This window comes from Diceros bicornis, chromosome 9 (genome assembly GCF_020826845.1).
Source record: "Diceros bicornis minor isolate mBicDic1 chromosome 9, mDicBic1.mat.cur, whole genome shotgun sequence".
In the NCBI taxonomy this organism is placed as follows: Eukaryota; Metazoa; Chordata; class Mammalia; order Perissodactyla; family Rhinocerotidae; genus Diceros; species Diceros bicornis.
This window is the reverse complement of record NC_080748.1, coordinates 51,202,474-51,225,863: the sequence shown is the minus strand read 5'-3', so window position 1 is coordinate 51,225,863 and position 23,390 is coordinate 51,202,474.

Below are 23,390 nucleotides of genomic sequence, written 5' to 3'. Positions count from 1 at the left end.
AGTTATAATTGCAAGAACTCACATGTTCTCATAAACAGGCAAACTCCTCAGGGACTGGCCTTGTGAACACTAGATTTTGCAAATAGCATCTTAATCAATGGATATAAGTTTCTTTAGAAGGTAGCCATAACCATACATTGGGGGTTTCCTGGGAAACCATTCAGTATATGAATCTTATACAAACATTCTAACCAGATTGCATTTTCATGGGCTTCATAATCTCTAATTTGATACCTGTACTATAAGGTCACTGTAACTGTTCAACTGTTGGGACATTAACTTATAAAATTCCTTAGGCTACTTGGTTTTAAACAAACAACGATAAAACAAGTGATTACATTTATATAATATCACAGACAGTAGTATTAATTCAAGTCTAGGTCGTAAAAGTATCTGAATGATTCAAGAAAAAAAATTTACTACACAATGTTTCTTGCCCTGGATTACCTAGATAATTGCTAATATATGAACTTGCCCTTAAGGGAAGGGGAAGAGGACAAAAAAATATGCTTTTTTCCCTCAAATGGAAACAAATCATGTTATTTTAGTAAATGTTATTCTTATTTTCAGCCTCAATAGGAATGGTTTTGGCATTATATTAAAATTAAATTTAAGTTTTAAGCTAGAAACTTTTTCTGGAAGTCCATGGTCATCCATCTTGAACTCCAAGCATGTAGGAAGACATAGGTAGAAGTATATTAAATCTGACAAATGACCTCCCATGTGCAAAGGAGGAAATAAAGATTCATTCTCCGTGTTTGTGAGATCATTTTGATGAAGGAAAGGCTAATTGAGGATGACATACATTCTAAATCTAATTCAAATCAGCATTTTTACATGAAGACTCATCACCTTTCCAATGGTACATGCTACCATAAAACAGCTTAGCAAAGACATTTTGAATTTGATTCTTGGAATTTTTTTAAATGCCTCATCAGAACTGACATTTTTAGGGGTAATGAGTTTCCAATCTTAGTATTAGTTCAAACTGGATACCTGTGGTATTTTACACTTTTTATTAAAAAAGAAGCATTTTTCTTTAGCATAATGAAGTCTCATGTTGCAGAGAAAATTGCAACTAATATGCGATTATGCCTAGGAAACATGTGAGAAAAGTGCCAACACAAGGTTTCTCATAGTAAAAGTAAATCACCTTGAAATGATTAAAATGTTAAATTAGGAAGAACTCATCCTCTGGCATTCAAAAAATAATCATATTCCAAGACCAAGTAGCACTACTGTTGTTTTTAAAATGAAAAGGTGATTGCTAACTCTTTCCTCTTGAAATGCTCCAAAATTAGCATTAATATTATCTTCTTAACACACAGTTAACAGCTCAACTCTGCAAAAAGACCACTTCAACTTTTATCTAATAGGTAATTTTGTTAAGCCTGCAAATTTTATATTATGATTGTCATTTGTTAAAAGTCAGGTTAGACAGAAACAATATTCAGGAGTTGCTACCTTTAAGACTATATACTACATGCCAGTCATTCTAAATAAATTGGGAAACAAACATTAGTATGCAAGCCAGTAGTTGTATACATGTCATATACAAAGATCATCAATATGGCCTGTTTATGGCACTGTATTCCCACCCGTATCCTGGCCATTTGGCTTTCTTCCAAGAGTAAAACAAAACAGAATGCCTACATATCTAATCTTGGATTGAAGAAAATAGTACTTTTTTCATGGTAGAACTTATTTGTAAAAAATAATATGTCAACTGCATTTTCAAGCTTCTTTGTTCTGTATATCTGTAAAATATCTCGGGTATTTCAGAGGTCAAGTATAAAGTATAGTTAAGTGTCCTGCCTCATCTTAGTTCCTGAAGTTGTATTTACCTTTCAAAGCAACTGAGTAGGTAACTCATCTGCTTATTTCCAAAAGGAATCCCTGAGCAATTATGCTATTTATTTCTAAAGATTAATAGGGAGAATATTATGATCATGACTCATGACCATCTACATTGATAGAACAATGTACAATTAAATTATTTGCTCACTTATAGGCTCAAAAATTCAAGAACCATGAATATGACTCCATATTATTTTTCTGTAAGCTCACTGCACCTCAGATGTAGGCATAACAATCTGCCCACGAAAGTACCAGAGATTCCCAGAATAAGTTTTAATTAAATTTATTCAAAATACACATTCATTGGATTATTTTTCTGGCATGTTGTCATTGAAGAAATTGAGAGACATCATGAAATACTAACTCTATTTCATGAGAGAAAATCTTAGACTGGAATTATATAGCACTTGATATATTTTCAAAATACTCATTTATTATAGAGTTCTGAATGATACAGAAACACGAGCAATACCTCTAGGTAAATATATAATCCCTCTGTTTTGTGGATAAAAATTTATCAAATAACTGTGTCTCTTTATTTTGAATTGGGGTGAAAGATAGACTTGGAGGACAGCATCACTTTCAGCATCCTCTTTGTTAGCAACAGTATCTAAGATAGTAATAATAATAATGAATATTTACTGTTCTATGCCCATTTCCAAAAAAAATTTTACAAAAAATTTGCACAACACATCTATGAGCTTATTATTCACAGCTTATGCATAGGAAGACTGAGTCACAGAAATGCTGCATAACTTGGCAAGACTCACACATACTGTCAATGGCTGAGCTGTGGTTTGCTTCCAGTTATTCTGGCTCTAGGGCCAATACTCTTAACCGGTGAAAATAGAGTAATGAAAGGAAGAAATGCTCTAATGTCATGAGAAAATAAAATCATACAAAGGATATTATAGTTTTTTTAAAAAAATTAACACATTCATTGTTCATTCATTACCTCATTAAAAGCACATTTTTGATATCTATTATGTTCCAGGAACAATAAAAATACCTCAACATCAAAATATTAAGGATGACGTAGGCAAGTGACAAAAAAAAAATATTGTAAACAAATATTGGCAGTGCAGAATAACATAATTTGTTAAGCAAACTCAATGTTTTGGATCTTAACCAGGATGGGGATGAGTCAGGGAAGGTGACATTTGATTTGAGTCATAAATGGGTGGGAGTAGACTGAGTGTGAGGGGATGAATATTCTAGGCAGAAAAACAGAGGTTTAAAAGTTTACACTGTGATCTGGAAACTGCACATATTTCAGTATGGCTAGAGATAACATTAAGGTTTAGAGAGATGAACTTTTAAAGTTAGGCAAAAACTAAAACTTCAAAGGACTTGGCTTAGAATTTTAAGAAGTAGCACTACTTTTCAACAAAGTAATGTGTAGTAAATCTAATGTTTTAAAAATATGATTCTGGCAGCATCAAATAAGGTAGATCGTAGAAAAATATTGCTGAAAGAAGCAACCCAGCCAGAAGACTGATTAGGAATAGCCAGGCTGATGAGGGTTTTGAAGATGCTATAAGCAAAAAGACAGTGGAATTGGATTGGAAATACATATGAGCATTGGCTTCATAAGACAAGATGACTGGTTAGACTTGAGTGTAATCAATTAAATAAATTTAAGATATCTTTCAGGTTTCTAGTTTGGGCAACTTGAAGAGAATTGGGAGATAAAGGTGCACTTAGGTGAGACACAGATTCAGAAAGGGGAGTCAGTTTGAGGAAAGCTTGTGAATCATGATTTGTCTGTCCACTCAGATGAAGATGTCAAAAATGCAACTGGATATACACATATGGAATCCATAAATTCTGGGTTGAAGAGCTAGATTTAGTTATAAGATGAATCCTTTGTAGACTGTCTACTAGGTGCCATTTTAGGTTCATAAAATCCATGAAAAGATTGCATTATATTCACATAATATAATACGACGTATTTTTTAGTAATTAGAAAATTGATACTCAGAAACATTAAAAAGCTTTTCTTCAGTCAGGCAGTAGTAGTGTTCAATTTAAACCATAAGGTATGCCAACTCCATGTGCCTTTCATTATAACACTGTTTCCTCATCGACATGTTGTCGTTCGTATATAGGTAACTGTTGAAGCTACTAGAATGAATGAGATTACCAAAGGAGAGTGTTAAGGGAAAAGAGGGCTACAGTCAAATCACTGAAAATTTATAACTTTTAGCAAGTCAGAGAATCCAGAATCCAGTGAAGGAGAGTGTAAGAAACAGAGAAAAGAGAAAAGAGTGTTACAAAAGCAAAGGTAGAATAGAATTTTTCAAAGAGGGAACGATCAACAGCATCAAATAATGAAAAGGGGTTGGAAAAATATGCCTTTTTCAGTCAGAAAGCATTTATCTGCTACCTTAGACTGGTACTTCCTAGGCATTAAAAATCCACCCTTTAGGCATCATTTGTGACTATAAATTCTGAGAAAATATAAATTATAGGTAGTGCAGACATTTCTAGGTGGTTGCATTTGTGCAGGTGTGAGAAAAGATGTGCATAACAGGTGAGATCAAGGTCTTCAGCTCAGATTTCTTTTGTCGGGGGGCGGTGTGAGGAGAGGGATGATGATGAAATTTTGACTCTAGCGTGAGATTTTTTGGAAGTTAGATGGGGATTTTTTTTTTTTTTTTGTGAGGAAGATCAGCGCTGAGCTAACATCCATGCCAATCCTCCTCTTTTTGCTGAGGAAGACTGGCCCTGAGCTAACATCTATTGCTAATCCTCCTCCTTTTTTTTCCCTTTTTCTCCCCAAAGCCACAGTAGATAGTTGTATGTCGTAGTTGTACATCCTTCTTAGTTGCTGTATGTGGGATGCCGCCTCAGCATGGCCGGACAAGCGGCGCGTCCGTGCACTCCCGGGATCCGAACCCCACGTTGCCAGTAGCGAACCGCTAAGCCATGGGGCCAGGCCCTAGATGGGGATTTTTTACAGAAGGTAGTGAGACTATTAGAATAGTTGGCTGTGGGACATATAGATTTTCCAGTGTTATCAGTCTAAATCTTTGGCTTGATATAGATTACAATCATCAATTATTAAATTTTCAAACAAAAATTTACTCAAGGCCAGCCTTTAAACTTTTTAAGATGCTATTTCTACTTTCTCACCTTCCTGCTTCCTAAGAAGTCACGTATTTTCAGCATGCCATATGGATGAGGTCTATCTGGAAGTCCTCAAAGCACTGCGGTAGGTTCTTTTCTTTCTCTATTCTCTCTGCTTAGAAAGGCACATCCATGTGCATGCCTTTAATTATCCTCTATTCTCCAAAGACTTCAAACTATATTCCTGCTCAGAAATCTCCTTTAAGCACCACAGCGTATCTATCCAACCGCTTTTTCAACTCTTCTGTGTGAATGCCTCAGAGGGATCTTGCCTTCGATGCATCCAAAGACCAGCATGGTCCTTCTATCAAATCTTGATCAATATCTGTATTCTCTGAGTGAGCTGAACTATTATATACTCAGTTGCACAAGCCAGAATCCTGGAAGCTGTCTTGGGTGCATCTTTCTATTTCACCCTCCCCATGTCTAATCCATCACCAGGTCTTACTTCTTTTCTTCTAAATATATATTGAAGGAAATATATATTTTCTTTCTCTTTCTCTGTCCCCACCATCTGTACCTCCCTAGTCTAAGCTCTGTCATCTCTGACCTGAATTACTGCAACAGCTCTTAGCTATTTTCTTATAATCACTTTTGCACATACACGCCCTCCTCCAATTGCTTCTCTACATTGGAATCAATTGGATCTTTTTAAAGCTCTAATAGAAATATGTTAATTCTGTATTTAAAGTACTTCAGGCTCTTTCCATTTTGCCTAAAAAAGGGGGGGGAGGATATCTCAAGGTAGCTACTAAGCCCTATATATCTGACCCCCACCTACCTGTACAACATTCTCTAATGCCACACTACCTATCTGTTTCCTTGCTGCAGCCACACAGACTCTCTCTTTCTTTATCTTCATATTACCTCCTGTTTCCTGGTCAATGAATGAATTCTTGCTGCTCCCTAAAAATGACCCTTACCATTCTGCCCAAGTTAACTCGTTCTTGTCCTTCCATCTCAATTCCAACACAATTTCCTAGGGAAATCTTGGCAGCTCCTTCTCCAAAATAGTTCAGGTCCCCCTTGTTATGTAACATTCAGAATACCTTCTATTTTATTCCATGAAATTTAATTAAATTTACACTTATATTTTTCTATATTTATTTTATATCATAGATTGGCAACTTCATGAGGCCAGGGTTCCCAGCAGTATTCTATTGAATATGCTAATGAATTAATGAAAGGTGATTCAAAGATTCTTTTGAAAAAATATAATAAAATATATTTAATTCGTTGCATAGAAATGCCTTGTCCTAGAGACCTCAAAATTTTCAAGTTTGGTCTCTTTCCTGTTTTAGAGTAAAAAGTTGTAAAATGCCATCAAGCAAGACGAATTTTGATGATGTCTGAATTTCACTATGGTAGGGAAGGTGCCATACATTACTAGATTACACGGTTATTATTCTCTCAGGTTTATATATGCATGTAAGCTACCTTATGATTTTTTCATTCAGTGCATCTAAATCTGAAAGATATGTAAATACACTTTGCAAACCAGGAATTCTAAGATAAAGCTCAATGACTTGAAGAAACCACTTCTTTTTCAATGCAAAATATGCATTATTTGATGTTAAAAGTGGACGTTGACTCCACATCCTATTCTTCCACATGTTTTCACTCGGGCTGAACAAATTAACTGCAAACAAATACTGCTTTTACTAGGTTTTCATTGAACAACAAGAGTGTATTTAAAATTACCCATGAATAGCTCTGGCACTCAGATATCTGTTTTTGGTGCCTGAAGATGCATACTTTAACAATCTTTAGTCATTAATATCAACCCAGGAAAGACTAAGGTTAAAAGGCCTAGTATAATATATATCTTAAGATGCTCCACTTGTAATGATTGCATTGTTCTTTTAAGGCTTCATTTATTCTTGACAGAAACAATTATGTGAAGTAATTATATCTAAAGTCAGGCAGTGTGCAGTGTTCAATTTGGAAGGTAAAGAGCATTGTTTGACTGTTGTTACCAGGCACATTCCTGATAGAGAACAAATGCTTACATCAATAGGAATCATGCACTTCGTAATTTATTCTTTTATTCGCATATGCTGTTATCATAATAAGTGCCAGGTTAACCATCTTAAACACAGGGACAAAATTACTAGAATAATATCAACGGAGGAAAGCAATATAGAGGCAGCTCATCAGTATTTCCCTTGCATGGCTTGTTATTTTATAGGGCTCTTATTTCTTGCATGACCAAATGTTGCATAATTGACTGGACAGAATTATTCCACAAGACATCCAAACAAGATTGAAAGGCCAATGTCCCTGGTAAATAAATTGGATAATGCTTAAAATTTAAAACAGTTAATTTCACCAGATCCTACAAATTAAATGAGGTACTTCTTAGATATAATTATTTTCTTAGAAAAAAATTATCTCTTTTTTAAAGATATATGATCAGATACAAATTATGTACATTAATACATAGTTCTCTTGTAGTTTGAAAGAGTTCACAAATTCTCCAAATTTGTCTAAATTGTCAACAGCCAAATGGACATATTGGTCCTTTGCTTACATCTAAATAACACTGCATGTGATGCAAACTTATTAAACAATGTACAGCAAGGGAGAAAATATAAGTATTGACACATTCACTCCTGAATCTATGTGTCATGTTTCTTTTACTCCTGTTTTACTTGATTAAACTATTTATCTATTAATGTATTAAATAATCTATCTTTATTTCAAGAAGAAAACTCATTATACTTTAAGATATTGAATGGTATGTATTTATTTCAAGGTGTCCTCTTATTTAAAGCATTATTCTGTTACAACAAATCAACAATTCAGCATAATAATGATCTCCAGACCAGCAGGCATCTCCAGGCATTGTCTTGAATATACCACTTTGCCTTGCCAAAAAAGATAATTGTTTTGTTTCCATCAAATACATTAAACGTGACTTTGTACAGCATATTTTCATTCCATAAAAGTTTCTTATCATATGTAATAAGGTCACTTAACACCACAAGAAACTGGATAAAATAACCAGGTTGAAATAATTGTACCTTTGAGTACGTTATTTCATTTTCACTCCAAGAGAAAGTTAAGGATTTTTTTTTCATACTTACTTTCTTTTCACTCCCTCTATCCTTCTTCCCACTACCATCTCTGAGGAGTGGTATAGGAAGTAATTGTTTCCTATAATCTTATATTTTTGGCATATACAGCTGTTTCCCTCAGTTTGAGAGTTGCTGAAATATTTTTTCTATATATATCTTGTTACTGTATCCATTTTTTTAGAATAGAGTGTTGTTTTGTGATTTTATTTCTACATCACCATCCTTCCCCAAGAATATTGGCTTAAAAAAATCAGATAATTAGTATTTTGGTGGTGAACATTATGTAATCTATGCAGAAATAGAAGTATAATGATGTACACCTGAAATTTTTACAATGTTATAAACCAACATTACTGCAATAAACCAAAAATTAAAAAAAAAAATCAGATAATTAGCAGTAGATCAGTTCCAAGTTCTGATGGTTCCAAGTAAAGAAACATAATTTTAGCCAAGATATTGAGGGATTTTATGTAATTCAGGGTCAGGTATTCTATAGGAACTCATAAAACTAGATTCATTGTCTCAAATATTGTTAGGACCATCTTTTGTTCTGACGTTCTCTTTTGTCTCTTTCAATTTTTGTTTGTCTCTCAACAGGCCCACTTCCTCTGTTTTTTTGCACTACATTAAATAAATGTGGTCTCTCGTAGCTTCAAAATTTATATAATTTAAGTCAACTAGAGGGACTGTGATAGCTCACGATTTCATTTGTACGTTTCCCAGTAGCTAAGCATGGGTCATTTGCCCACCACTATGCTCTTAATATGTCAATTTCAACAGTAACCATGTGAATGGAATCTGGGCGAAGAATGCTAGTTCCAGATGGGTAGACGGATGAGGGTCCTACACAATCAAAGTAATTAACCACTACAACTAGTTACTGGAGTCATAGCTGCCATTATATATATATGGGGCATTTGTCTGGAGCACTGCCAAATACTATATCAACAACAGCCCTGCAAGCAGCATAGTATGGAACATAAAAGTAACCTGCCTCAGGCAACAGGCATTCCCAAGTCTCTGCCCAATGTTCTGCCATGGAAAAACAATGGAAAATGCACAGTAACTGAATATGTATCTCATCAAATGCCGGACCCTGGAAAACTCTTGCTTCTTCCTGCCACCAGTGGGTTCTTCATTTTCTCCTAATCTAATTATACAAAGATAAACTGTGACTTCCAAACTGACAAGTACCTATTTCAGGAACTGAGGACAAAAGATCAAATATCATAACAAAAGATGCTCCCATAGCTCTTACCATTTAGAAAATTACATGGGTTTTAGGAGCTCTGTGCCAGGAATGGGATAAAGACCAAATATGTATTTCCTATTATAAAATCACAATATCACAAAGATAACTGACAAAGATTCAACAGAAATAGAAAAGCCCGGAAAATTAAATGCGAAGTTCTTTAGTAAAATAACAGGAAATAAAATTTAGCAGTACCTTAAAAAATAATATGACACAGATTTACCATAGTAGATTCCAGACATGTATGAATGATGCAAAGTTCATTGGTAAATAATAATAATAACATTAAATTTGACAAATTTCAAAATACATGCCTAACTTAAAAACACTGAGGGAAATAGGAATAATTGTGATTTTTATTGACATAATATGAAATAAATGTCATTAATATGTACTATGAAAAGCACAAAACGTATATTCTGAATAGTAGATTATCAGATTTATTATTTGCAAATATTTCTAGAGTTTCATAAAAAAGAAATCGTGCAGTATATTATCATTTTGTTTTTTTTTTTTTCAATCAGCACAATCATTTTGAGATTTATTCTTTTTGTAGCAAGTATCATAGTTCATTCTGTTTTCTTGCCAAGTCATATTCCATTGTATGGATTTTTGTTCATTTTTAACCTGTTGATGGACTTTTGAGTTGTTTTCAGTTTTTGGCTTTACTTAATTTGTTAACATGGTGAATTACACTGATGGATTTTTATTCTGATTTAACCAAAAAAGCCATACAAAATGAGTATATACCTTACGACTCCATTTTTATGAAACTCTAGAAAATGCAAGTTAATTTACAGTATCAGAAAGTAGTTCAGTGGTTATGAAGGGCTAAAGGTGGGGGCAAGGGAAGAGGAAAGAGAAGGATTATGAAGGGACACAAAGAAACTTTTGGGAGCAATGGATATGTTTATTATCTTTATTGTGGCAATGGTTTCACAGATGTATACATTTGTCAAAACATAAAATTATACACTTTCATACATGCAGTTTATTGTATATGCTTATATCTCAATAACACTATCTAAAAAAAGAGAAAAGATAAAACCTATCCTTCAATTTAGGATTGAGGTTGTCATCTGAAATCCTTCTAAAGTACATTTGCATTGACAACGACGCCTAGGATCATCCTCATTTTATGTCTTCCCCATCAATAAAGTATACCAAAGTCCTTGGTGACATCTGCCAAAGTCTCTGGGTTCTGTAATCTGTCAGGGCTAATGCCTGGGTCCTCTGAATCCTGAAAGTAACGGTTAAATAAATTATAGTCCATGGTTTGGCAATAAATTGATTTTAACTTAATTCATTTTAAAAGGAAGGCAATATTATCTCATTGATTTTTGAATCTTTTTGTGCTCACCTGTTTATTAAAGATCGCTTTATCTCTCTTTGGTTCATTTTTATCTGCAAAAAAATATTAATTGTTGATAATGAATATTTAATGTATATCATCTTTTCTATTCAGGAGGACAGACTTTTTAATGCAGATTTTCACTTAATAAATATTTTCTCCAATGTGTAAACACTAAATGCTCATTTTATAGATTTTATATCTGAAAGCAGATACTAAGTGATTTTTTAATTGTAGTTACAGTAAAACCAGGATTCATGATAAACTATAAAGGATTCTGAAACACCAGTCTTCTGTCACACAGCCTTCTGTACACATAACCTATCATCAGTAATCTTCAATAGTGCCAAGTGAATTGTTGTCTATATACCTTATATGTATATTGTTCATATACTTATATATAAACTATTGCTTATATAAAGTGTATATATAAAGTATACATATATATGCTGTTGCAGTAAACTAATGATGTTTCCTCAGTTATGTCATATTTCTCTAAAAATTGACACCATTTTGAAGAATTTTTATGATATGAATGTGTTTTCAGTCAGTACAGTGAAAAAAGAGGGAGCATTTCTTGTTGAATATATGTATTTAAATAAAATAAGCTATGTATACAAAGAAGATTAACATACAAAAGAAAGGAAATGATTGCTATAGCAAGGAGAGAAGTAGAAGTCATAGGCAGAGCTATTATCTAAAAAGCGCAGGCACCTGGCTGATATTCTTCTGCACAAGTTCTCCTGTCATCCAGAGTGAAGTCAAGGGCCTGTGGATGGGCGGCCATTCTACACCTGGCCTTTCATTTATTTGACCTTGTTATCTCCAGAGCTCTTTCCTTCTCATTACCATACAGAGTCCTAGTCATCAGCCATATTAGCTTATCTCAAAAATACTACCTTCAGGTATTTCAACATCTAATCATTTCCTCTGATCCTTCTAGATTTTTCATTTAACTACTCTTTGACCACAACAAGATCTCTATTCCATCTCCAGCTTATACTCGACTCTCCTATAAACGTAGTCAACAATTTGTTCCATAGCTTTTTCAGTCTAACTTTCTCACAGCTCCTCAACTTTGAAGGAATCCAAATTTCTGCCCTGTTTTGGCCTATGCTCAAGGGGTTAAGCATTGCTAGAGAAAATTTAACAACTCCGCACATCAGCATCTTCTGCAAGGCATGCTCAACAATCCCACAGGTCCAACTATTTTAGTCTTCAGTTCACTCTCTCTCCTATATGCTACAGCTATTTCAGACATTTTTTTCTGTTTTTTAAATCCCTCTGCCTTAGCTCACCACCTTACTCTTGCTTTTAGTGGATGATTTCAACACTCATAGCACTGCAAAAATAATGACATTCAGAGAAGCATACCTTAAAGATCCTGTAACAATTTCACAAATTCAAAGTCACCTGCATTTGCATTCTCCCTTCCCTCTCTTTTTCCAGATGAAGTAGAAAAGTACATACTATCCTCTTAGCCTGATATTGTTAGCTAGACTCCAGACGCTGTCTCCATCTACCTTTCAAGTGAGAAAATTACTCTATTCCCATCCTGCCGTATCTTCAACCTCTCCTTCTCTTTTGATAAAGCTTTTTCACCCTTACCACTTAAGACACATTTTTCATTACAAATCGACCCCTTCCTTTCCTATCCTCATTCTGCATGTACTTACCTTCATTTTTTTTATGTCATCCTTCTACAATTTTTCTTTTGTTCCCATTACTCCACAAAAACCGTTTTCACCTAGTTTCTCACTGACCACGTCATTAATCGAATTTTAACATTTCAGTCCTGATCATGCTCGAGCTTTAACAACACTAAACATTGTTCACCTGTTTCTCTTTTTGAAAATCTCTCTTTCTTTTACATCTAAGACATTAGATTTGCCTTTTTCTCCTTCTTAGTCTCCTTTTTGCAGAGTTCTCTGCCTCTTCCACTTGCACAATTGTTGAGGTTCCTCTGGATTATAACCTAGGAGCACTTTTCTTCTCACTCTATAAATTCCTCCAGATGGCATCATCCAAGGCCTGGTATCCATTACTCTCTATATGCTGATGACTGACCTCTAACTCAGGGGACTTACCTGTCTCCTGAACCACATCTAAATAGCTATTGAACTTCTCCATAATAAGAAAACTAAAATTATTATCTGAATTAACCATTCACCACTTCTTTCACTCTCACGTTCAACAATAATAAAAAATAAAGAATAATAACAACGTATACCCTGTTACCCGAGTCTGAAACCAATTCAGTTATGAATTTTTCCTTTCTCTCATCCTCACACTCAGTTTTCAAGTCCTATAAACTGCTTGTTCTAATTTTCTCTTAAGTCCATCTAATTTTCTATCTCTCCAGAGCCATTCCTTAAATTCGTATTTCCAATGCATCTCTATCTACTCCAGCCCTAAGACACAGAATCACTATGTTATCTTGCCTGTCTCATTCTTTCTTGAGTTCTGCTCTTTAGTGGTAGGAGCACTGAATCTGGAATCAGACTAGTCTTGGGATTGAATTCTACCTCTCCTACTTATGAACTGGACCCTCAGAGATAGGCTTAACTACTTTGTTTTGTTTTCTCATCTGTAAACGTGAGCAGTGATATTCACTTTATCATGGAGCTAGTGGGAGGTTATATGAGATAAATGCTTTATGAAAACACCCAAATCCTGAATCTTGAAATATAATCAATAAGTACTATCTTAGAAATATTATTATTATATTAAAACAGAAATTTCTTCATGCTGTCCCCCTGCTTTATTTGATCCCTGGCTTCCATTATTCTTAGGTAAAATCTCAACTCTTTAACACACTTAATACTGCCCTGAATTCTGCTAGGCCGTCTTAGCTCTCTAGTTTCACATCTGAGCCCTGGCCATTTGTGTATGCACCACAGTGCACTTCTCTCCATCTGAAATGGGACAGGAGAAACCATTTTAGGCAGCAATAGTGGCCAAGGACCTTCAGGTAGGAAAAAGCTTGGGAACATAAAGAACCAGAAAGGGGGCTGACAGGGCTCAGGTGGAGTGAGAGAGTGAGAAGAATAGTAAAGATTCCATTGGATTGCTTTGGAAGGCTGCAGATCACTGAAGACTTTATAGGCCAGAGGTTCTCAACCTTAGCACTATTGACATGTTGGACTAGATAATTATTTGATGTGAGGTGCTGCCGTGTGTATTTTAGGATGTTTAGCAGAATCCCTGGCCTCTACCCACTGGATGTCTGTAGCACTCTTCCAGTTGTGACAATCAAAAATGTCTCCAGGTATTGCTAAATATTCTCTGGCAGCAAAATTACCCTTGATTGAGAACTTATGTTACCGGCTAAAGAATATGCATTTTTTAATCTAGGAGGGAAAATGGAGGCTGTGGAAGATTCTAAGGAGTAGTGTGACATGTTCTGATTTACATTTTATAAAGATCACTTTGACAATGAAGTTGGAGAAGCTGTTCACATAAACATTGGACTCCTTCAGATTGATAATTAGATTTGATGATTTACTATGAAACAGGTGCCATATCCTCAATTAATAAGGAGGATATCAAAGAAGTTGCCCTGAAGTTAATAGACAGCAGCTTGAAGATAAAAAGCACGGTGGTAGTTTGCAGGAGGCCCAAAGGAAAAGAGAAGAGGGTTTTTAGCAGAAAGAAGAGGAGTATTTATCTGGAAACAGCAGTGAGGAGGTTGGAGAATATCATCCCTGCTCCCTACAGAGGTAGCAAGGGACAGAAAAGCCTGCACCAGAGAAGGCGCACGAGGAAGCCTTGTCTAAGGAACGAACTGATGTCTAATCTCAAACTTGTGTGAAGGTTGGCTGTGTGCAGTTTGTTTAGATTAAAATATGGAATTGTTTTGAGTACAGTGAAAAAATAGGGAGTTCAAAAGAGGGAGGAATATCAAAAGTTTAGAGTTTAGAGCAATACAGACACAAATCTGATCATGTTGTTTGCCCAGGAGAACCCTGCTCTGGCTCCTATTATCCTTAGGAAAAAATCGAACTCCCTGACAGGGTTTATAAGGCCTGAATAAGCTGAGCCCTCCTTCTCTTTCTAGCTTCCAGTCACTCCATAGGTGCCCTGGAACCACTGCACTTTTCCCACTTTCCTCAGGGGTTATACATCTCTTTCTTTCTTTCGTGTTCTCTTCATACCGATGGCCATCTTCTACTTTCACCTGAATGTTTAGTAGAAAAGGGATAAAAATTAGAGAAAGAAAGTGGATAGGAAATAAAGAGGGAAGAAAACTGATAAAAAGGGAGGAGGAAAACATTTGCAGGTTATAAAATTTTCTTTTTCTTTTATTGTTCTTGGGCTTGTTGTCATTTTTGGTTTTGTTTTACAACCATGTCTCTAATCTTCATTCATTGATTAAAAAATATTTATTAAACTCTTAGTATGTTCTAGTACGCTGTTAGTATGCTTTGGTCCTCAGGACAGAACTGCAAAATAAATTAATGAGAGAGAAAACTCTTGTCGAACTTTCATTTTAGAAGGGGGGCCGTATTAAATTAAATAGTAACTTAGGTTAGATGATAAATAAGGCAAAAAGGGAGAATGGTGAGTTGGTGAGTACTGGGTTTCTATTTTAAATAAGGGGATTAGGGAAAACCTCAATGTCATGTTATACTTTGGAGTGGGAACATGGGCTCATCTACCCATCAATGCACCAGTGTCCTAGCCTTGTTGGAAACAAGATTGTGTGGGAGATTGAGGGTGAGTTAGCATAAAACCGGATCATCCTGTGAAGGTCAAAGAGCCAGAACCCATAGGAAAGCAGCTGATAGGGAAAAAAGAGCAGGGGTTTAAAAATAGAACTCATACAAAGATTTTCAGTGTCAACAGAAACTCAGATTAGCATCTGTCCTTTCTTTTCATAGCCTTTATTGCAAGTTGAAATTACATATACATAATTTATTATATTTATTTATATTGTTCTGACTTGTTATCCTTATTGTTGTGATTTTACGTGTGATGCTTCCACTAGGCCAAATCCCTATTAGCTCAGGACTTGATCTCTTTACCTAACCACGCATTCCCACTACCCAGCAGAATCCCTGGAATTAAGCAGGTTCTTCATTAAAACTTGCTACTGAACAACAGTACTTAAGGTGATGGAAACATCTACAATTAACTTAAATCATTCATTTTTAAAAACCTAGCAATGATATGGTGTTTATAGACATTTTACATACGATACAAAAACTGCAGAGAATATATTAGAACCCATTTTATATGGATGAGACACTGAAGTTCATAAAAATTAAGCAGATTGTTTGTGGTTATGTATCTAGAATATCAGAAGGGCCAAAATTTAACCAGGGTCTCTTATCTCCAATATCTACACTCATACTATTGTATCCTAGTGCCCCTCAGTATAGACAGGAGATTGCTTTCAGAAACCCATGGTGAAATTTAATATTGTACTATACATATCCTTTTTATATATTTTCTCTCAAAAGCTCTCTAGGTTGCTTGGAATCTCTAAAGTTCAATGGGGTACATAAGAATTAAAGCTAAGAGTATAAACAAAAAGTGCCGGTTAGCATAATAATAGGTGTACTTGAACATGACTTTGAGAATACTTAATAAAATCCTAGGGCTTTTCAGACTTCATTTATTAACTGAGGATTGCATGCACATACACACTGTTTTTCTTTCTTCTAGTTGCTAGGTTTTTTTCTCAATTCTATTGGGAATTAATATTGATAACCTGTCATAATTTTCACCTGAAAAATCATCTTTTTTATTGTTCCTGATTTTATTGCCTCTGGACTTAACATTTCCTCTCTGAATATCTGGTCCATTATTTTATTAAGTATTGATGTCATTCTTTCAAGTTATTTGAGATCACTCTTTTTAACTTTTAAAAATAATCAATACAGCATTTGTTCTCCTCCAATCTTCCTTGTCTTCCCAGATCCAAGATTTAAAAAAAATATTTTTAAGTGGTTTAGTAAGAGGTTAGCTAATACTTTTAAAAACCTAGTATATCATCCATCCATCACTTATATTTGCTACGCATGACACCCTTCATGCAAGCATCTCAGAATGCTTTCCTGTTATTACTATATAACAGAATATACAATTAAATGGCAAGTTGCAATCAATAAGTCTAGACTTGATTTAAACTTAGCCAATTTTTTGTATCAATAAATATGAAAATGGAAAGATAACAAAAAGTAAAAGCAAAGGTAAGCACATGATTCTCATCCAAAACCATAGAAGCCCAAGATTTGGATCCAGCAAAAGTTTGCCTTGTGTGTCTTTTTTTTTTTAATAATAGTTGAAAAATCATATGAAAGTATTTTCTTTCTTAGAGGATTCATTAGGAAAAATGAAAGTTGTTTTATTTCATCTCTTTAATCAGATCACTGAAAATCTGAAAACCCTAAAGTAGGTAGATTCTACATCTTCTATTTGTATATTCATATAATTATATTATCTTCAAAGATCTTATGCATGAAAGCTTTCAGACAAACATGAAGGCATGTCAAAGACCAACTTCAAGCTAGCGAACTTCTACCCAAACAGTTTTTAAGGTAGCAAAGGAAGAACTCCAGAATAGGCAGACTGTGTTTTTTTCTTCCTTCAAATTGATTAACCATTTTTTCTTGCTTGTCAATAGTGAATAGATCCAACACAAGCATTACTTGCTAAAAGAACCATAAAAGACATTTAACTTTTCATATGTTGTTCTTTCTTGAAAGCTAATAATGCTGACTTATTTTGAGCCCTTAAAATATACTTTTAAAATAGGATTCATTATTTGTAGTAGCTCAGGCATCAACAAGGTCAACAACTTTAGGGCAATTTGTTTTTCGATCATAAATGCAAGTGGATTGGGGACAGGACCTGAAAACCTAGACTTTGACATGGTATCCAGCTTAGAGCTGCACACATATTGAACAATTATTTAATTTAACAATACTCAATGATACATAATGCACACTCTGACAAGAAAGTATAACAAAAACTCTTTATTATTTTAACATCCTCTCAAGTCTCTCTGTCCTCTTAATCCCTCCTATTTCTTTTTTCTTTATAATAAATATTTGTTATTTCAGTTTAGCCATCTGAATTACTTTCCAGATTCTTCTCGTAATGGGTTGGCCACAAAGAATAGAATTTACTGTTTTTTTTTTTTTTTTTCTCAGTGTTGTAGTGCAGTTATCTCTCCTGTTGAAATAAGGCCCTGCTCATGTTTTTTAATAAGATGCTTTTCCAGATCTTTCTTCATGTAAAAAATGTATAAGGCCAAGAGTTTGCCATTGTAGAGAAAGTTAGAAAATGAGAGGTTGCTTTTACTATCTTCCTCTAGAATAGAACACATCTTTTCTTCAATCTGTTTAGAGAAGTTGCAGATTAAACGAGAATAATACAGCTTCACAGTGGGAGAGACCACTCATGAAAATGAGCTTTGCACTGATATTCCAACCAGCTGGACGTTAATAACAGAATTCCATACTATTGGCTTTAAGAGTGGGTATGTGTGCCAAATATCTCATTCACAAAGATGTTTTCGCCTGAAAGCACTTTGAGATTTGAAAGCATTTAGTTGTGTACATATTGTATTTAAAAATCATATTTTCATTTGTAAGTACAATCATGCATCTCTCTTTTGTATACACTGAATATATCCTGTTTTATCCTTCTACCCTTTCATATTAATTTTCTGTCTTTTTGTCACTACTAATTTTTATTCTCAATTCTAATTTTCCTTCTCTTTCCTTTAAATTTTACTTGTGCATGGGCAACTTTCATATAAGTGCCCTAATTAAATCTGAACTTAATCTCAATACTATTCATAGGATATAAACCACAGGAAGTTAGCTTCAAAACTTACAGGTGAAAATTTGTTTTCATATTATAGTCATGCTTTATGCATTATTTAATTATAGCAAAGGAGAACAATTAAAAGGAATTGAAGAAACTGTTAGTGAATGTATATATTTTTATTAAATAAGGGCTTTGAGAAACCAAAACTAAATGATCTTTTCTCATGAATGAAATTGGCTTAGTAATTTTGTGATTACTGAAAATTAATCAGTAGTTCCTGACTTAGTTCCTGACTAAGGAACATGAGTTCTTAGATCTAGTTCTTATGGCAGTATGACAACACAATTTAATTTCTTTTGCTGGGGTATATTTTCCCCATTTTAAAACAATGCAATTGGCTAAGATTAATTCTAAGATTACTTCCACAACTAAGGGTCTATGATCCCTCTATTTTTTTATGCTTTTTACTTTATAACACAATCTGTTTTTATCATTATTTCTTTCAGGTCATTGGGATAATATTTTGTCTACATTATATCAAAGATATATAACTTGCACTTAAGAAATACAAATATGGCTTACACATATAATTTGGTAATGCAGTTAAATATTATGGATTTCATCTTACCACAGTTTTATTTCCAGAACTCCATTACCTGGTGTCAGATTTTACTTTATTACTTGATTATGTGCTTTCTATCACAAAGCTAGACTAATTATTTTTGAAATAGTACTATTGGAAGGATAAAACCATAATCAAAACCTATTCTTTTTTTTCAAAAATGGTATATTGCTCATGATTCAGAAAGAACTATATGAAATTGAATATTGTTTTTTCTATTAGTAAATCCCTTATGTCCATTTGCCAATGTCTCTGAAATTCATAACAATGGCAATGAGGAATCACTGAAGTTGAAAGCTAACGAAAGGGTAAGAGTATATGTTACATTATGTTTTGAATTCATTTTATATAATAGAGCATTGTGACATTTGGACAAAAGTTCAAAGAGAAATGTGGGCTATGACTTCATTGAGAATTTATTTTTAAGACTCTTAGATAGTTCAGCAGAGAATTCAGACCTGGAATTCAAAGGGCAGAACAAGACCTATTAAGTAATTCAGTCCATTCTATGAAGCCAAAGAGAAAGGGTATGAGGATGTAATCGCTCATTTTCTGAAAGCTGAGATATAAGAATCAACTTAAGGATGGTTGGGATATTAGTAGCAAATAGAAAGATTCAATGGCTGCGTTAAGTTTACAGCAATTGTCTGGCTTCTGCTATGAACTGAGGTTACTAAATAAAGTAATGCTTACTCGGAGAAATCATAACCAACATCATTGAAACTGAAAAGTACAATGCAGTTTATTTTTTGCATTAAAGTAATACCACACAAAGAACTCTGTGATACATTATTTTTCTGTCGTTAACTTCCATCCATAAGTTGATTTAGTCTGATGATGAACTCCTTTATATCATCATTTTTTCAACATTTAGAAAGGGACAAGACAAAGAGAAGATAAAACTTAGTTAAGTAATGGATATCCAAGGCTTGGTTTTGTTTCTGCATATGAAGGCATACAGCCTTGGAAACATAGCTTCATTTTAAATGTGGTTAATCATCCAAGAAATAAAGTTTCATAGATAGGAGACAAAAATTGTAAAGTTTCCTACATTATGGTCTCTAAAATGCAGAAACTATTATATGATTTTAGGAAATCTTTCTGAAAGAGAAAATTTGAAAACAATTACTTATATTCCCCCAATTGTTCACATTGTAAGTAAGTATAAAACACTTTGAGGAGCATGACCTCATCTTCTACGTAAATTTAGTAGATGTTCTTTGATTAGTATTAAAGTATGGAAATGTGATAAGCTATTTTAAAAAGATTATAATCTTCTTAAAAATATTATTAGTTAATATTAATTTTATATCCCATTATATGACCCCTATATGTGTGTGTATATATATATGTATATATATATATTGAAATGAATGAAAAAAGGAAAGAAAGAATGAAAGAATGAAAAAATACATGGACTGAAATATAGTGTGCAAGATCAATACACAACTTCAATAGTCAGTCTATATCTACACTTCTATCAGGAACTTTTCAACTGTATGTATTTCACTAAGTAACATTTTCTTTATTATAGCTTTTGGTATACGTCGACAAAAGTTAATGTACATTAATTTTACAAATATATTTTACCCTTTTTTCTTGGGTGTAGGATAATATAATTTCAAATACATTATAACCTATTTGAGGTCAGGAATTAATAACATAATTCAACCTGGCCTTGCTAGGTTGAATTTAAAACCTTTTCTGTAAATGAATTTCACTCATTTTGCATTTTCACAGTAAGACTTATGTTCTGATTCCATAACTTTCAATAATTCCAAACAAATCAATCTTTATCATGCTTGTCTTACTTACACTTATTTAAACTCAATTTACTTTACTGTATTCAGGCAATAAGGAACAATATAGACTTCTCCTGTCTTCAAAATAAGAAATCAAAACTCACATAATAGATTTTCATTGTTTTGCTGCATATCAATTTAGATCAAGTAAAGCTAGTAAAAAAATACTTCTAGTAGCCTATAGTTTAAATTATTCACAAATACATTTCAAAGCTTTTGGGAAAATATAAATTAATTTTGATTCCTACCTATCACCATGAAAAAATAAATTTCAGATATATTAAAATCTATAACTTTAGAATATTATAAGAGAAATGATACAGAATATTTTTATAATCTTGGGTTATTAAAGGCTTTTCTTAGCATGATGCTATGTAAAAAAAAGATTTTCTAGTGGTAAAACATAACTTTATAAAGTCTAACAAAATTTGCTATGTATATGTCCCTTTACCTATGAATTCTTCTAATCCTTTTTTCTCTACAAATATAATCACACAACTTGACAAATCATTATCTGTAAGAATTTTAAATGCAGCATTATTTGTAATAACAAAATCCTAAAAATGACTTGGGTTGCCATTAGAAATTCTGTTATATAAATCATGGTCTATCCACAAAATGATTTATAATAATGAGTTTATATGAAAAGATGCAGAGATATGTTGTAAAATAAATATGTAGATCAGCATATATAATAATATCCCATTTTGTGTTGATAAAAAACTTGTGCATACCTAGAAAATGGTCTGGAAACACAGTCTGCAAAAATTGATAACTGTATATATTTTGGGTGAAGTAGCAGATCTTCCTTTTCATTTATAACGATTTGTACATGAAATTGTGCCTGTTTTCTAAGACTTTAGAAGCAAGTTTGCCATGCAAGATTAGGGAAAACAATATGATTGAACATTTAAATACTCAATTAATTGCTTTTCTATACAAAAACATAATTCTAAAATTCTCCATGTTATTTTCATTTCATTAGCTTACTGATGATATATCCTAACAATTAAAGTAAAAAATTATATATATAATGTCATAATTATATTTTAAAAATATATGTGAAAAACAGTGTAGTTGTTCCTGAGAAAGTTAAACATAGACTTCCCATATAATCCAGCAATTCCATTTCTAGGTATATATCCAAAGTAATTGAAAGCAGGGAATTGAACAGATACTTGTACACCAGTGTTTATAGCAGCGTATTCACAATTGTTGAAAGGTGGAAACAACCAAATGTCTATCAAAAGATTAATAAACAAAATGCAGTATAAGCATACAATGGAATATTATTCAGCCTTAAAAAGAAATGAAATTCTGATATATGCTACATCATAGATAACTTTGAAACCATTATGCTAAATGAAATAAACCAGACACAAAAGGACAAATATTATGTAATTCCCCTTATATGGGGTACATACAATAGGCAAATTCATAGAGACAGAAAGTGCAATAGTGGTTATCAGGGGCTGAGGGGAGGAGATAATGGGGAGTTAGTGTTCAGTGGGAACAGAGTTTCAGTTTGGGATGTAGAAAACGTTCTAGAGATGGATGATGTTGATGGTTGCACAATACTGCGAATCTACCTAATGCCTCTGAATTGTATACTTAAACATGGTTAAGATGGTAAATTTCATGTTATGTACATTTTACCACGATTAAAAAATTTAAGAATATATGTTATTTTACTTTTAATTTTTTATTTTCTAAAACAAAACTGATTGTATGTTTAAATTGTATCAAAGTCCCAAAAGACATTATTGTATTTTTTAGTTAAAATTATTTTAACTCAGATTTATTTACAGAATCACAGCAAATTAACAATATAATTTTTTTTTTTTAATATGCTGGCTGGATTTATTGTCGGTTGGATGAATGATTCTGGTAGTGTTTTACCTGAGGCAGTTGTGTGGACTATGCACCTTTAACATTTGTTTAACCTATAATAAATGTTGTGCAAATCAATCTTCTTGATATGGTATTATGAACAGTAATGCTTTTATTTTTAATGAATTTCCTTGCCAATTTGGCCAGAATCCCAGGGAAAAAACAGTTCTAAGTTACCCATTTAAAAAAAGCAACAACAAATAATATATCTAAAATAATCTTAATCTATAGTCTAAAATAATGAGAATAGAATTTTCAATACTCTAGCTTTGTTAATTCCAAAGTAAGAGAATTTTACTAACTATAACCTTTCTTGGTTTCAAATGACCTTTTGGTTTCAATGTAAAAGGTTTTTTTCTTCCATTCTGTTTCACACTTTTATGAGTGCATAGTTTGTTGAAAATTAACCCTGAGGAATTACATGCTTTTCATTTTTTTGTAGTTGTGTTTACTATGCCTCTTTAAAGTTCGACCTTTTGTTAAAAAAATATATATGTTTGTGTGTGAATTTGTATTAAAATATTTTATATATTAAAATGAAAATACTTTTGAGACAACTTTTATCGTCAATATTTAAAACATCATGCCTAGATAACTGCCTTTTCTATGTAATTGCTGTTTATAACAATGA